Source organism: Anolis carolinensis, chromosome 2 (genome assembly GCF_035594765.1).
Source record: "Anolis carolinensis isolate JA03-04 chromosome 2, rAnoCar3.1.pri, whole genome shotgun sequence".
NCBI lineage: Eukaryota > Metazoa > Chordata > Lepidosauria > Squamata > Dactyloidae > Anolis > Anolis carolinensis.
The window spans coordinates 288,370,687-288,387,617 of record NC_085842.1 but is presented as its reverse complement, the minus strand read 5'-3'; the positions used below and the strand labels follow the sequence as shown (position 1 = coordinate 288,387,617).

General features: G+C 40.0%; 1 protein-coding gene across 2 annotated transcripts in view; it reads right to left on the bottom strand.

The window, feature by feature from the left end:
* sv2c (synaptic vesicle glycoprotein 2C) overlaps positions 1–16,441 on the bottom strand; it is a 107,223-nt gene extending 90,782 nt beyond the window's left edge. The window contains exon 1 of one of the 2 annotated variants that reach the window (XM_062972341.1): positions 16,203–16,441. The gene's annotated coding sequence lies outside the window, so the exon portion shown is untranslated. The remainder of the gene's footprint in view (positions 1–16,202) is intronic. The other variant, XM_008102931.3, reaches the window with a different exon arrangement.
* Between the last annotated feature and the right edge of the window lie 490 nt (positions 16,442–16,931).

Below are 16,931 nucleotides of genomic sequence, written 5' to 3'. Positions count from 1 at the left end.
CTAAAGAAGTCTTTTTGTCTAACTGCAGGCATCATGATTATCTGTGAATCAGAGAAGCACTTCCTCGTCAATAATGTCCCCTGTATGCCATAGATAAGGTGCATTGTACTCTTATCAACACCTTAATTATACAAGCTCACAAAACACACACGCTTCTACCATTGACTAAGCTCTTGAAACCATTTATCATTTATTGTTGTTGCTATCCTATTCATTTGGCTTTCAATCTTCCACACTTACTAATAACATTATAAGATTGTTTTTTTTAAAAAAAGTTGAAACATTACCTAGAACCTCTATGCATCCATATTTCAGACAAACATCAGATATCAGGTGGATTGGAGGGATGAGTCACAAGGAAGCAAAGAAAATGCTTTTCTATCTCAAGGCTATAATGAAAAAGAGCTTTCCATTACTCATACATGGCCTGCCAGCAAGAGGAGCAATGCTCTCACAGAAGTAAGATTGGGGACTCTGCCTACTGGGGTCCCAATCCAGCTTTCCTGGTTTTCCTGGTGGACAAGATCTTTCCTCCTTGTGATTAATTACCTGGCAGTGTTTTAGTCTGTGTTTTGAGTTTTTCCCCATTCTAAAATATGGCAGTACTAAGGTTTAAAAAATTAAGGGCAAATATGCTGTTATTTTTTTTATCCCGTCCTTTTCTTTTCTTTTCTTTTTTGTATTGTCTGTCACAAAACCGTAGCCCCGGGGAATTTCTTGCAAATTGAATTTAGCCCTCAGACTGAATGGGTTTTCTTGTCCTTCATCTACGATAAAAATTCTCTGTCACTACTCTACTGAAATTAGTCAGGTTGTATCTCATAAGGATTTCAGAAATAGGCACTGAACAGAATGAAAAGCACTATGTTGCAACTAGGGTTTGCAAAACATTTTTCCTTTTTAGAAATAATATTCTGAAAAACAATTTTTACATAGGGATAGCAATCAGACAAGTAATATTCTATATGAGTACACTACTTTGGCTGAGAAAGATGCAGAGGAAATTTTTATACAGAGATCATAAAACGTCCCTCTGTAAATATAGAAAAAGTGTGAATTTCCCGTAATGGTTCCTGGGATCATAATGGGCAATGCAAAGAATTGTTTCAGAAGCCCCTGGTATGTGTGTGTGGGAGGGAGAGATTCCATTTTCATGCATCAAAATCATAGTCCTAAGATTCAAGAGATATTACAGTGGAAAAAGAAATGCAGTGAAGGAAAATGAGAAACAATTTTTTAAAAAGAACAAACAATAAATAGCAACCCTACCTTTAAAAAAGGACAAATCTATATAAAGCTGAAATAATATTATAAAATGCATTCAACTATTACATTTGCTCTTTCCATTACATGGAAAATAGTTTTTAATCACCATACCTTAAAGAAATGCTATCTCCTACACTTGTGTTCCCATTTAAAGTTTTTTTTGAACTTGAAGCACATCTCTGCCTCCCTTTGAATCTAAATAGATTTTCTAAAATAGAAAATTACATAAAGGCAAATTTCAAAATCGTTATTTAGAATTATTTTTAATGAAACACAGGATATATGAAAAAAAATAATGCAAGTTATTTAAAACCATTATTACTTTTACACATGACCTTTATATTCTAAAAATGGCACTGAATACAAAAATTAATTTTGAATTTATTTAATTCTAAATCTAAATCTGATCCTGTCTGAGCCCTGGTTAGTACTTGGACAGCAGAATGAAATAAACACCTGATGTTAGATGATATATTTCAGAGGAATGAACTTGCAAAACCACATATGAGTATTTCTTGCCTAAGAAAACAGTAAAATTCAGGAAGTTGTCACAAACTGACACGCCACTTGAAGGCAAATACACACAAAAATGATATATTTCTTCAAAATTGCAAAACAACTAACAATAATTTTTCCAATCATATTTATATCATGAGTACTACCCAGAACACATCTAATACTGGAAGCCTGGATAAGCCTGATTGGTACCTAGATGGAGAGTACCAAAGAATACCAAATATCTAGGAAAGCTTGGTGACTGAAACCCTGGATAATCACTGCCACTGATCTAGGCTGGATGGACCAATGGTCTCCTTCAGAATAGCATGGATTCCTATATTCCTTCATACAATTTCAAGCTTTTAAACCTCTGAAGCATTACTGATCTTAAATGTTTTCTTTGATCATCCATTCCCTCTAGTTGAGTGTTGTGTTAGCAGGTTTCATATAAGTTCATTTACTGAATAAAGTAAAAGAAAACAGTACTCATCAGACAAAACTGTAATTTTGAATATTCTTATTACACATTCAAACCATGAATGGAGCCTACTTTGGGCAAGTGTATAAGTGATGGAGCACTATGTACAGCTTCTTCCCTTTAATTTCTCTAGACATTCAATGGAAGTCCACTCAAAACATAAACCTGCTTCAAACACATCCAAATAACATAGCTAACTCAATGAACAAATGAAGTTTTCTGAGAACGCCAACGATTGTTTCAACGACTATTCTCAGACACATGATTCTGAAGGTACCCCATTACTAACCAGGGTCCCTGGTATACAGAGACCCTCAGGGGAAGGATGACTAAAGCATAGATGGTGAAAAACTCTACTTCTATGCAGTAAGACACGATATAGAGGATATCTTTGTTCCTGTTAGGTAGCAATACACGGAGCAAAGAAAGCCTTCTTCTCTGCACATATTGCATCTGTGGATTCATGTCCAGGTGAGAGGTGTAACCCAGGTGTCCTCCCCTCTGAAACCATTGCTAGAACCTTCAGTAACTCACTGTGATATTTTTAACAACCATTTTGCATAAGAGCTACACTATCCCAGGATCTGATCCCAGATTATCTGCTTTGAACTGGATTATATAATTCTGCACTGCCAGATAATCTGGGATAAGTAGATAAACAGTGTAGATCCAGCCTTAAATACTGCAATTGGAGCAGAAGTCAGTAACGAGGTATCAGCAACTCTGTGGGTGGGATTACACTGGATCAGTTTCAATTGGTGAGTATTGTTGAGATGAACATGTTGCTGGTGCAAGTAAAGAGGGCAACTTGCTTTCTTGATCCCTGGCCCTCTTGGCTGGTCATCCATTTGCCCTCCAACTCCAGGCAGGCTTGGATTATACACACTTGCTTGACCCATTTCAAACTGACATTAGAGCAGGATACAGAGTTGAAACTGCAATTGTTGTCGACCGCACTTTGGGGGATCGGGCCCTTAAAGAGAGACCCGACCCGGTCCTGAGGGAACGGACCTTGGCGAAGCCAAAAGGAGAATATAAGCCGCAATACAACCTGAAGCCTGAAATGAAGAAGGTCCGCCAAGTTGAAGGAAAATCCGCCAAGGAGTTTTTATTGAGCAATTCAGCTGAAAAGGACGCTAATAGCGATCATTCAATCTACTAGCGTAACATATGTTTCAAATAAAGTCATATTTATACAATGTTTTGGTCTGACAGCCCCTTGAATTTCCCGCCCCGCTTCCCTGCCCATCTGATCGCGGATAGGCTGAGAGGTTGAACGAGGCGGGCTTTCGTTTCCCGCCTTGCTCTGCTGGCCCAATGGGGAGCCGTTTTTTGTCCCCCCTCGGGCCAATCAGAGAGGAGGAGGCGGGAGCTGTTGAAACAATGAGGTGACCGGACAGGAAATATCAGATTAATTCTGGCCCAGCCGATTTCTAAAGGAATTAATGGCACCCATCAAGGGTGTCCGGGGTCCTGTCACGTTCACAGATTTTAGATATGCCTTGGGGTGTCAGACGGGAAGTGGTGATGGGTGGTGATGAGCCGTCATTGACGGGCCCCACAGGGTGCCTTCCAGCGGCGTCCTGGCCTGGGATATGACAATGTTTGCCTTGGGGGCGAGTCACCTTTAGGAATTTGGTGACTCTAAACCCTATATTGTCCATGCGATCGGAATGAGATTGGATTAAACGGTGGCAGATTATCCTTTTGTTTTTTTGGGAAGGGAGGTCTGGGTCATGGGGCCGAGGTTCACGTTGGGGTCATAATATTTCCCATTTGATTTGATGATTTGACAAATATATGGGATAAAGTGAAAATTAAAATAAAGTTGGAACATAAACCCAGCTGGGAAAAACACATATTTTCCGGGGATCCCAAAGAGTATAAATACATATAGGCAGATAGGTAGATTTCGAGGAAATAAGGGAGAATCCATAAAGGTGGGTTACATTGCATAAAGGGGAATCATGAATGATATAAACAATTGAAAATATCTGATAAGAACGAAGTTCATAACATCTGGGGAACCCAATATGGAAATTCATAGAAGTGGAGTTTTTGCAGCATGATTTTACAATTCATGAAGTTGTTATCTCTTGCCTCAGAATGCAGGGATAATCCACAGTAAACTTCAGTAAAAAGTCTCAATCACCTTCTACTATAAATATATGGAATATAGAACATAAAGTCTTGATTTTTGAACTATCTTTTACAAAGTCCTGGAGGGGAGGTCACCTCGATCACACAATGGTCGTCTTAGTGGATGGTCTTCATCTTAACACTGACGGGGAGTGTGTCCCTGTTGGTGCTTCTAGATTTCTCAGTGGTGTTCAATACAATATTTACCATGGTATCCTTCTAGAATACCCTAAACTGTGAAATGATCTGCTGGAAGAGATCTGGTAACTAAATGTGTTGTCAAAATTTCAGACACAATTAGACCTATCTCTTCTGGCAATCCTAGTTGATCCATTTTAAACTATGAATGTTATGTTTACATTTTATTAATACCGTGTTTAATCTATGTACTTTTATGGCATTGTGTTTTATCTGGGTGCCTTGAGTAGAGGGAGGAAACAAAATGAATAATAATAATAATAATAATAATAATAATAATAATAATAATATACAGCTTACACATTAATGGATACATGCAGTGTATTACAGATCTTATATTTTCCTATGCCAAGGTATAAAAATGAGCTTGCAATTACAGCAGTTGTTTTCACCAGCTGTAATCAGCAATCAACAGATGCATTCACCATGGCAGCAGTGATGACTGTCCTTCGTCAAATGTCTTTCCCAATTTCTCTGATTCAATGAATGAAGAAATACGTCAAGGCTAACCAGGCTTTGAAATGTGATTGGATAATTACCACAAATTCTAAAGGTGTGGTGGAAATATAAGATGCCCAACAGCACACTCTGACAAAGCACTTGTGTGGGAGGGGATCAATTATCTCCTCTTTTCTAATCAGAGACTAAAACAAATGGGAGTCATGTAAGCAAAGGCTGACTGCTTTAAAAAAAATTGCAAGAAAGTCACAAGAAAGCATTTAGTATTTTTTCCATCTTTAATATTTAAAAATGTTACTCTGAACTGTGGCAGACTAAATACCATAAATAAAAATTACATTAGATCTGAAGTGAATAAAATAACCATACAATTTAGGGCTACATATTTCTTTTCCTTTCTTTGAGGGGACTCCTGCCGAAAATTAAATAAACTTTGCTATGCTCTTGGAAATTGTAACAGTTCCTCTTAAAATCAATTAGTCTTTAATTAGAAATGCAAAGGATATATTACAGCTGGCAAGAGAGTCTTTGTTAAGTAAATATTTAGTGTGTTTTGCAAAATTAATCCATGTCCCAGGAAGATACTTGTAGATCACAGGCCATCTATTTTCTTTCTCTCATTAACAGAATTTCTATAGAAAAAATGAGGGAAACAGTGGATAGACATGTGTGAGTTACAACAATGAGGTCTAGATCCTCAATAAATCTCCATGTGTTAAGCAGGATGATTATAAAAGAAGGCCCACATAAGAGCATTACCTTTATAGATCAACTTAAGCATGCAGAACTTCATGCGAGCTTCCAAAGCTCCACTGGCAAAGCTTAATAAGGCAAAAGATGTTTTTAAAATCATACAGAAGAAATCAAAAGTGACTACTGGAGCCACAAGCCTATATGTTGGATTAGAAGTTGGTTCTGTGTTGTTGTTTAGATGGTTTGGAGAGATCAGAGGGATTATGTCATTAAAGCTTCATCTACAAACACCCTGATTTCGAGGGCTTTGCCTTCAATGAATACCAATCACCCATGATTACCAACATGCCCTATTGGTGTGTAATCAATTTCCTTCTGGATTCCGTCACAGATCCTTTTGGTTTCTTCTTCTTCAGCCTCTATAGTTGGAGCATAAAGTTGGATTATGGTTACATTGATGGGTTCTTTCATATTGAGCCCTGTTGTATCATTACCCATAGTTGCTACTCATAATTGTCCTGTGCTCTTCATCAGTAGCTCATTGATTGCCATCCAACCTTCTGGCATTATCTCTTGTTTCTTTTGTATTATCTTATCATAGGCTTTTCAAGGTAGAGCAGTTTTTTAGGTTTGGCCCCCCCAGCAAAATCTTGTCTGACAAGGGAGACCTTACCACCAGCAATTCTACCAGCAGCATAACCTCTTGTTATAAAAATACATTAACCCATCAAAACAAAAAAGTAGCACCACTGTGGTCCTGGAATGCAAAAGCAGGAAACACAGAAAAAGTACAGATTGGAAAATTTGGCCTAGAATCAATAAATGAAATAGGAGAGCGACTGAATAAATTTAGTGAAGCCAACAATTTCTTCATAACAAACACATTCTTCTACCTGAATATCACCTGATGGCAAATACTGAAATAATTTGGAAGCAAAAAAATGGAGAAGCTCCACTCTCTGCCAACAGATAAACAGGAGCAAATTGTGGCACAGAACAGAAATAGTTAATTTCAAATATCTTAGTAAAGCTAAAGAATCACTGTATCAAAATACAACCTGAAGAACATCTCCATATAATTTAAAGATAATGTGTAAACACAGATTTGAACTACTAAGCCTAATTAGGAGCAAAAAGGATCCTGGGCCACAGCTAGGAAGGAGCACTCTGAAGGAAATATTAAAAAAGACATTATCTGCCACTAACAGGGAAGCAAAACCTCACTGGATGACAAATGAAATTCTTTCAATTGTGAAGGATAGTTGAGAAGCAAAATTAAAAGATGACAGAAATAGGGTAAGAACCCTGAATACAACTGTTCAGTGATTTTACACAGGGAGAAAGAGAACCACAATTATAATCAATGCAGAGAAACAAAATACCACAAAAATGGTAGAACAAAATGCTTCTTCCACAATATCCAAGAAATCAAAGGGAAATTTAAACCAAGAGTGGTAAACACATGTCATGAAGAAATAAAAAGATGATGGAAACAATACACTGAATATAAAAGAGATTGAAGGATGACAGATATGTTAAAGAAAAGAGGGATGCACAGATTAGAAAGGTTTAATATTCCAATCCTTAAGAAAGGGGACAACAACAATTGCAGCAACAACTGGACCATTGTGTTAATCTGCCATGCAAGCTAAATGATGCTCAAGATCTGCCAAAAAAAAGCCATATATGAAGTGAAAAATACCAGATGTCCAAGTTGGGTTAAAAATGAGAGCGTCACTAAGGATCATATTGCAAACATATGTTGGGAATTTAAAAAATTCCAGAAGAAAAGCAGCCTATGCTTTATAGATCATAGGAAAACTTTGCGTAAATCATGAAAAGCTATAGATCTCTCTTTTTTAAATGTGCCATAACATTTGATTGATGTGATGCATAACTTGTAGTGAGGACAAGAGGCTACCATTGGGACAGAATTTGGAGAAAATGAATTATTTCCAATAACCCAAGGGGGACAGGCAAAGTTGCATTTTGTCACTCTATTTAAATCAGAAGTTCTCAAACTTTTTAAGATGAGGTCCCTCAGACTGTTGGGGGCCAGACTATACTTTGAAAAAAAACATGAATGAATTCCTATGTACACTGGACATTTCTTATTTGTAGTGTGAAAAAACATGAAAAAACAATACAATATTTAAAATTAGGACAAAATTTAACCAATATAAACCTACCAGTATTTCAGTGTGAGCATGTTTTTGGATGATAGGAGAGTCAAGTTAATTAAGGTTGTTGTTGTTGTTGTTGTTGTTGTTGTGTGTCTTCGAGTCATTTCAGAGTTAGGGCGACCCTAAGTCTAAAGTTTAGGGCGAGGGCCGGGTATATTACCTTGGAGGGCCATATCCGGCCTGCAGACCTTAACTTGGGAACCCCTGAATTAAATTATACACTGAATGCATCATACCTGAAGCTGGACTAAACCCAGAGTAAAGAGGTGTGAAAATTGCAACTATTTAAAATATGCAGATAAAACTATACCTCTGGCAAAAATTAGCAAATACTTTGATTGGTCACTGAAAAAAGTACAAAGGCAGAATGACAGCTGAAAATTAAAAAAAAACAAAAATAATGATCACTGATTATTTCTATTTTATACCATTTGTTTGGAAGACTTATTAAAGCAGTGGTTCCCAACCTTTGGGCCTCCAAGTGTTTGGATTTCAACTCCCAGAAATCCCATCCAGCTTACCAGCTGTTAGGAACCTTGGAAGCCCAAAGGTTGGGAACTACTGTGTTAAAGCAACTGTCTGCTAGCTCAGGCTACAAACTACGGTTTTATTAGATCAGAATGTGACTATTAAGCTGTAAGCCCAAGTAAGCATCTAAAAGTCACCAATGTGTCCCTCTGTGTTTCACTACTGGGAAAATGGATGGCAGACCACGTTGGTCCCTATGGAAAATAACTTGATTAAAAACCAATTGTCTGCTACTTGAATGAATGGAGCCATTCATCATGATGGAAAAAATGTCAGAACTTGTTCCTTTCTTCCTTGATAGCTATTGCACCTAAGCAGAATGGCCATAATAAGCTGTAAAAAAGGGGGGGGGGGTATTGTCCTACTAATATTTTTTAAAGTATCAAACAGTACTAAAGGAAGATTCTTTTGGAAAGGTTGACACCCCCATTGGGAGTGGGATGGAGATGAGTAAAGGGAAGTCTCAAAGCATTAAAGGTTCAACTACCCCTTCACTTTGGGTTGCCCATTCTGACCCTGTGTCAATCAGCCCATCTCTTGGACGCATAGAGTACACTCACGATGTGCAGAGTGTACTGGGTATATTCCAGAGGCATTCAGATTATCTGCACACTGATGAACATGAATCATGTTTTCTAGCTGAAAGCTTGAATTGCTCCTATCTGCCTCCCTTTCTATTTCTTAGATTCTCAACAAAGCAGACAGGAGAGATCTCCTCAGGTTAAGCCTTACTTATCTGGGTTTTGGCACAACTTCATTATACCGGAGCGGGATGGGAGTCAACTTCTGGAAAAATCAGTTAGGGGTTAGGAGATGAAGCATATTTGGAGGAAAAAATAAATTTCATTCTTGCACTATCCATGTTTTAGGATAAAGAGAAGAAATTCCCAGTTTTGTTGGCACAGCACATCACAGCTCACATCATGAGCACATTTGTCTCCAAAAAATAAAATAAGAACAGGTTTATAACTCCTATGAATCCAAAAAAAAAACCCTTGGGATTATATGACCTGACCAGTGCAATGAAGTCAATAGGATTTCAAGTAACTCAAACTCTTTGAACCTTCAGAGCCCTTGCAAAAAGATGAATGAGTTTAAAAATACAAATTATTACACACACACAATGGGCATTTGCTCAATTATACAGTGAGCAGGAATGATGGTCAGCTTTGTAAGGCATTTAACTTCAATTGATGTATCTGTGATATTGACCTTTATGACAAGATACCTACATGGTTTTTGAGTCATAGGAAAGGGTTTCAACCCAATAACTGTAAAAAAAAACCCAAAAAAAACTTCTAATGCTAAAATCACAATATGCTGTTATTTTGCCCTTCTTGCCATGTATCTATTTTAAGATCTATTTTGATGGATCTTAGCAAAGAGTTTTGTTGCCCCTCCCCACATCCTAACCTAAACCATTAGGTTCAAAACTAAAAATATTTTTTGTGTTACGTAACAACTTTTAACCAACTGCTTTCTTTTCTATCAGCAGGATTTAAATATAAACAACAGATTCAGGTGGATCTGACATTTACTCATATTTGCACTAAGGAAAAAAAAACCTGAAATGTCACTTTCTTTCATATAAAACTGATACTCATTTACTTAAACTATCAAAGGCCACATGCCAAAAGTTTTCACCTTCTGATATTAGGTAAGTGATGGCTACAGTTGGAAAACATGGCTTTTTCAGTGGCAACACCCAGGCTTTAGAAAACAAACAACTACTTTATGTTCACTGCCAAGTTACATTATTTTAGCTGGATGAATCCTATTTGGGGAACCTGTCCGTTGATTGCAGTTCTGTGTAATTGGAATTATTGCATGTTATTGTTTTATTCACATGCCTTGAAGATTCAGTGTAGAAAGTTGGAACAGAAATATTTTATACAAAGTTTTAAAAACTCTTTCCCAGAGAAAGCTTTTAATTATACCTTTTTATTTATTTCTTCCATACTTCAGAATCATAGAGGCCTCTTTATGCCACAAGGCCCTGTTTTTACTAAAAAAAACAAAAAAAAAACCCATAGCTAAAACAGGTTGGAAGATATGAAAAGTAAAGTGTCATGAGCCTATTTTTCCAAAAAAAATAAAATAAGAACAGGTTTATAACTCCCATGAATCCAGAAATAACTGATCTTAGATAACCTGACCATTGCTCAATGCAGTCTTCACTGCATTGAGCAGTGCAATGAAGTCAGTAGGATTTCAAGTAACTCAAGCTCTTTGAACCTTCAGAGCCCTGGCAAAAAGATGAATGAGTTTAAAAATGCATATTATTACACACACAAAATGGGCATTTGCTCAATTTACAACATTTGTGGTTCAGCTTTACTTGACTCCAAATGATATAAAATACACCAAGTACACAGTCTTAAGATACCATAAATCACTAAGGTAGGCAACAATAGAAATGCTGAAATAAGAGATTTCTCTCAAGGGCAACATTTCCTATAATTTTGCAGCTTTTATTTGTTACATCTGACTTTTCCCGTTTGCTTCAGTGATGAAGAAGAACAAACTAAATGTCTCACTTTTTTAAAAAAAATCTAAATAAAAATAACAAATATTGCAACAATTTATAATAGTCTGTCAAAATCTAAACTTTCATTAAAACATAAACAACTACAAATATTGTATTCTGATACACAAAATATAGTTATTTGTGGCAGTCACTAGAACTTAATTTTAAATTATTATATTTACATTTCCTGAAATGCATCTTGAAAGGAATGCCCCATCTTTCAACTTTAGTTTTACAGCAGATTAAAAAAAACATTTCTGATCTTAAGGAGAAACATTAAAAGCCTAGCATACAATTTAGCATTGTTGTTAGTGCCCTCCAGCATATATACTCAATATATCAGATGCTCTTCTGTAATAAAAAAATACTTATCTCTTTACAGACACACACTCAGTGAAGTGAAGCTACACACATAATGACCATGACATTTTAAAACCAATTCCCTACTGTGTTATGACGTTAAATACTATATGCCACATAAAACAAAGACAACGGCAGCCACTGCTTTCATGTTTTCAAATTCACTTAACTTAATTGATGTATTTTGATTTTTTAAAGCATCAATGTTCAGGTTTTGATAAATACAATCACATAAATCTCCCGCAGTGCACAGTCAATGTAATCTGGTTCCTTGACTGATGGAGCAATCTTGAACCTATTCAATGGGGCATTCTCTTGAAGTCAACAAGGTTTGGGTTATGTTGTCTGTAAGCTTGTTTTGATCATGCACCATTTACTTAGAAGTCAGTACTATTAAAATCAGGTCTTTCTTCCAGGAATGTGGTATAACACGACACAATTTAACATAATTTTCATTCTTCGGATTTACACTATCGGTATTACATTTTGTTCTTCTGTCTTTACATTACACCCATCTAGCCGACTTCATCCTGCTCTAAGTTAAGTTAGCTTTTTATAAGCATGAAGGCCCTTCACTAATCAATCCTCTTTTTGCATTTTAGAAAACACTGATTGTTCAATATTTCAGATACACTGAAAAATATTCATTTATCACATTTTAAGCACTCGTACTCCACACCAGTTTTTTTCATTATGCAATCAATACGGCAGAGGAATGCGGGCAAAGGCTTTATGATTGCTTTTGTCTTTTCAGTCTCTGTTGCATCACTATTCCTTCAAAACCAGGGGGGAAATCCTCACTGTTGTATAAACAGACATTTTAAACCAATATATGCATAAAAAGCAAGCACTGTTCTGTCTTGTAATAGAACAATGTTCCCCTCCACCCAGCATTGTATGTTCTTTTAAACATACAGTGAACATTTCATTTTTTGTATCTACTGGTGCTCAAGAGAGGCTTTACTAATAGAACTATTCTATGCATGTTTACGTAGAAATACGATCCAATAAATGCCCCTGTAAAAGATATGGTCATAAAGAATAAAAGGAATGTTTAGAACCTTTTGCTTCCTTTATCCACATATATGTCATATGTTTGTATTCTTGATATTAAGTTAACTGTCAACTTTTTACTTTACCTAGACTCACTTTTACTGCAGCAAATACTCTTATCAGCACACATAAAAATATTTTTAATTATCTGGAGACATTTCAGGATGTAGGGGTCACACTGAAGTCTGTTACAAGCAAGAATATATTTAATTGGAAGATGGGGACTTTTAAAATATATGTGTGTCCTATGTTTTGCTTACAACGTCCATTTTTCATCATGTTTTGTTTCCGACAATAGATTTGCCGCTTTTAATTATAGATGCAATCATTTTTACCATCCAGCAAACTAATGTCTTTGTCTGACAAGGCGGAACACATTATTCAAAATAAATAGTGTTAATATAAAACATTTGGTATTTGGAGATAAATGGGGCACCCCTAGAAATGCTAGTAATTTCCAAGTGGGAACTAAATTCTTGCTGGCATTTGAACTACTAGTATAACATTCCTATATATATTTCACTTCTGTATATATTTCAGATTTCAGTTTTAATGTCAAAAATACATAGTATGATTTTACACAGGATTTGTGCTACTTTTTTGTGTCAGGAAAAATGTCGCTTCTGGTGTGAGGGAATTGGCTGTCTGCAAGGACATTACCCAGGGGACGCCTGGATGTTTTTAATGTTTTACCTTTTGGGAGGCTTCTCTCATGTCCCCGCACGAGAAGCTGGAGCTGACAGGGAGCTCACCCGCTCCCTGCTCCCCCAGATTCGAACCACTGACCTCTTGGTCAGAAGTCCATTGTGCTACATTCGAACAGTAATGACAAATATCACTTGAGTAAAATAAACATTAAATATTAAATAACCAAAAAAATAAACTAAGGTGTAAACACTAAACTAACGTGGGAATCTGCTATTGCAACACGTCCACATTTAAAAAATTAATTTTTAGGAGCAAGTGGGAAATAAACTCTTGCTAGTATTTGAACCACTAGTATAACATTGCTAGTATTTGGATCATGTACAGTGTTGCTTTTTTTCAGGAGCTGCTTTTGAGAGCAAACAACCAATGCTGATATTTCCCACCCGTGTGCCAGCTTTCTGAAAAGACCACATTTACTTGTTGTCATTTCTCCCTGCACTGCAGTGTGTGCAATGCAGCCCAAGGAAGGCTGGCCATCCCCAGGAGCAAGAGGAAGGCTTCTTTCCTGGCTCTATTCCGCCTCTTCCTTGGGACTCTCTCCCCTTGTATGTGGGGTGCTGGTGGGGGGCGAGGTGGGGGTCGCATGGCCCCAGAGCCACACAGTATTTCCAGACCTGGTTACTCCAGGGGAGCTGTTATATCTCATCCTCAAACCTGACGCGAAAAAACAGTGACTCCCAAAGAATCACCAAAGGGTGGGAGGGGGTCTGCTTTGCACCATGCCTGCTCCTCTCCCCAATAGCTTCTGTCACGTGGGAAAAGTGCTAACACGGAGATCGGACCACCCACCCCACCCACCCAAATCTCCATCCTAAGCATCATCCCCAGCGATCCGCCTTCTCCAGAAAGGCGCGGGGGGGGGGGGGGAGAGAAAGGGATTCCCAGAGCAGGAGGGAGACTCCGGATTGGCGCACACGCCCAGTGGGCTCCCCACGCGCCTCCCGCCCCCCTTCATCGCCCAGGAAAAGGGGTCACTCCCGCCATCCCCCCTCGAGACCCCCCACCCAGCAAAAAATCAGGGAAGGAAAAGCTAACGGAAGAAAAGACCTTTATAAGGTCCAGAAAGGAACTCCGGAACTCAAGACAGTAAATAAAAAACAACACTCTGAAAACAGGGGAACAATCAGGGCCAGCGGACACCTCCCAACAAAGGATTCTTCCCAGGCAGGAAGCAGCCAGGCTTTGAAACTGCAGGGCTATTCAATGCTAATCAAGATGATTAATTGCAGCATTCACACTTGCCTCCAACAGACCAGAGTTCTTTCTCCCACCCTGGACCATATATAGACCTCACTTGCTTAGTTTCTATTAATACACCTCACAACCTCTGAGGATGCCTGCCAGAGATGTGGGCGAAACGTCAGGAGAGAATGCTTCTGGAACATGGCCATCCAGCCCGGAAAACTCACAGCAACCCAAACAGTTATCTGAACTTTATATAGTCTCTTTGGGTCTGATGGAACTACGATGACAATTTGACAGCCACTTTGCGAAGCTGCGGAAGAAGGGAGGGAAGGCAGAGTCCCCCCGGGAAGTGAGGATGCGGGTGCTGGGGTGTGGGTCTGCACTGGAGCCCTTTGAAACGCTTCACGGGTTTCCTCGTCGCATCGCGCCGCAAAGGGCTGGCTCAGATCTCAGGCACCGTTTCCCCTCTCTTCCCTCTCTTCCCAAATGCGGCTTTCTTTCTTGGGACCGCTTTCTCATCCTGTCGCTTTTCTCGCCTTTGGACATCTGTCACCTTCTCTACCTTAAACCTAGACCTACACATAACACCTAGCTCATTTTTCCCCCCAGGTTGTCTCCTAGGGTGCACGGCAGAATGAATGCAGTTTGTCACACTTTCACTGCTCTGGCTCAATACAATGGGATCCTGGAAGTATCAATTTCTCCGAAGTGTTTAGCCTTCTTTGCCAAGTCTGGTGTCTACGTGTTGTCGAAGGCTTTCATGACCGGAATCACTGGGTTGTTGTGAGTTTTCCGGGCTGTATGGCCATGCTCCAGAAGCATTCTCTCCAAAGGCGTCAGTCATAGTAGAGCACTTGATGAACCATCCTGGAGAATACAGACATGCTGGACCAGTCTCACAACCACCGTGTGTCAGGCTACACAGGGAAGCCACTGAAATCCACAAGCATGTGGACAATTTCAACAGAAAGGAGGAAAGCATGGAAATGAACACAATCCGGCTACCAGTATTTGAAAACTCTGAAATCAGGACAATTAATAAAGAACAACTCTCAGAAAACAGGGGAATTCCAGACATGAAACAATCAGGGGCAGCTAACACCTCCAAAGAGAGGATTCCCTCAGGCAGAAAGCAGTCAGGCTTTGAAACTGCAAGGCCTTTCAATGCTAATCAAGGTGATTAATTGCAACATTCACACTTGCCTCCAACAGGCAAGAGTTCTTTCTCCCACCCTGGACCTTCCACAGATACAAATAAACCCCACTTGCCTAGTTTCCAAACAGACCTCACAACCTGTGAGGATGCCTGCCATAGATGGGGGCGAAACGTCAGGAGAGAATACTTCTGGAACATGCTGAGTCTCTCCAAACTAGAACTCAGCATGGAGCCATAGCGGTTAAAGTGATGTCAAACTGCAGCCATTCAGCAGTATAGATCAGGCATGGGCAAACTTGGGCCCTCCGGGTGTTTTGGACTTCCCGCTTAAGCGGCTGAGGGGGAAAAGGAAAGGGCCTGAGGCTGTGAGGAATGGTGGGAGTTGAAGTCCAAAACACCTGCAGGGTCCAAGTTTGCCCAAGCCTGCTATTGCTGCACCCTAAGATTGTAGAGATAGAAAGAGGCCGGCTGTCAGGCTGAGGCTTTGCCCTCAGATCCCCGGCTGGGCTTTGCCCTCTGGAGAGGCTTCTCGCAGCCCCTGAGAGCCGATCTCGCAGAAGAAGGAGAAGAAAACCCAGAGCCGGCGTCCGCACCGCCAAAGCTCTGAACTCGGCAAAACTTCTTCTCTCCCGGTCTGTCGGGGCTTTGCGGCTCCCTCAACTCCTTCAACTCCCTCGAAAGCAAGGTAAAGGTGTTTAACTCCAGGAGGAGAGACGGTATTGTTGTTTGTCACGACTGCAAAAGCATCCCTAAGGGGAGCGCCGGACTTACCTGCAGCCTCTTTCCTCTCCTCTGGCTCAGCGCTGCGGCTGCCTGGCTGGAAGCAGCGTCGGACTGACAGGGAGGGAGGCTTCTCCTTGCCTTCCTCCTCCTCCTCCTCTTCCCCCCTCCTTTCCCTCGAGGAGGAGCCCCAAGGCGTGACGGAGGAGCCCCGAAAGCAGGGGGCGGGGAAGGACTCCCCGGGGCGGGCCGCCTTCCCTCCTCCTTTGCTGCAATGCCGAGGAGCCTGGCGAGCCAAGATGAGTGGGAGGAAGAGGAGAAAGAAGAGGTGGGAGGGAGCCCATGCACGACTCAAGCCTGGGAGGGGCCCCAATGCCCCCGCACTGGGAGGGATTGGACAGGCGAAGAGCAGGAAGCCGTGCGGAACCACGCCGGGAAATCCATTTCCCAGAAAGAAGGGGGAAAGAAGAGGGGGGCACACAGTCCGGAGAAATGCGGTAGATGCTCTGTGTTGGCAAGCACAGGGATACAGGGCGTGGGTAGGGTTGGGCATTGCGTGGCATGTGGGAATCCCCACAGGTGCCCTCTGGCATTGGACGGGAGCCTCCTGGAAGCCCGGGGAAAGTTGCCTCCAATGCAGATATTTATTCGCGGGACTATGGACTTCAATCTACTAGAGCAGGGGTCCTCAAACTTTTTAAGTGGAGGGCCGGTTCATGGTCCTCGGACTGTTGAGGGGCAGAATTATCATTTGGAGAAAAAAACGAACAAATTCCTATG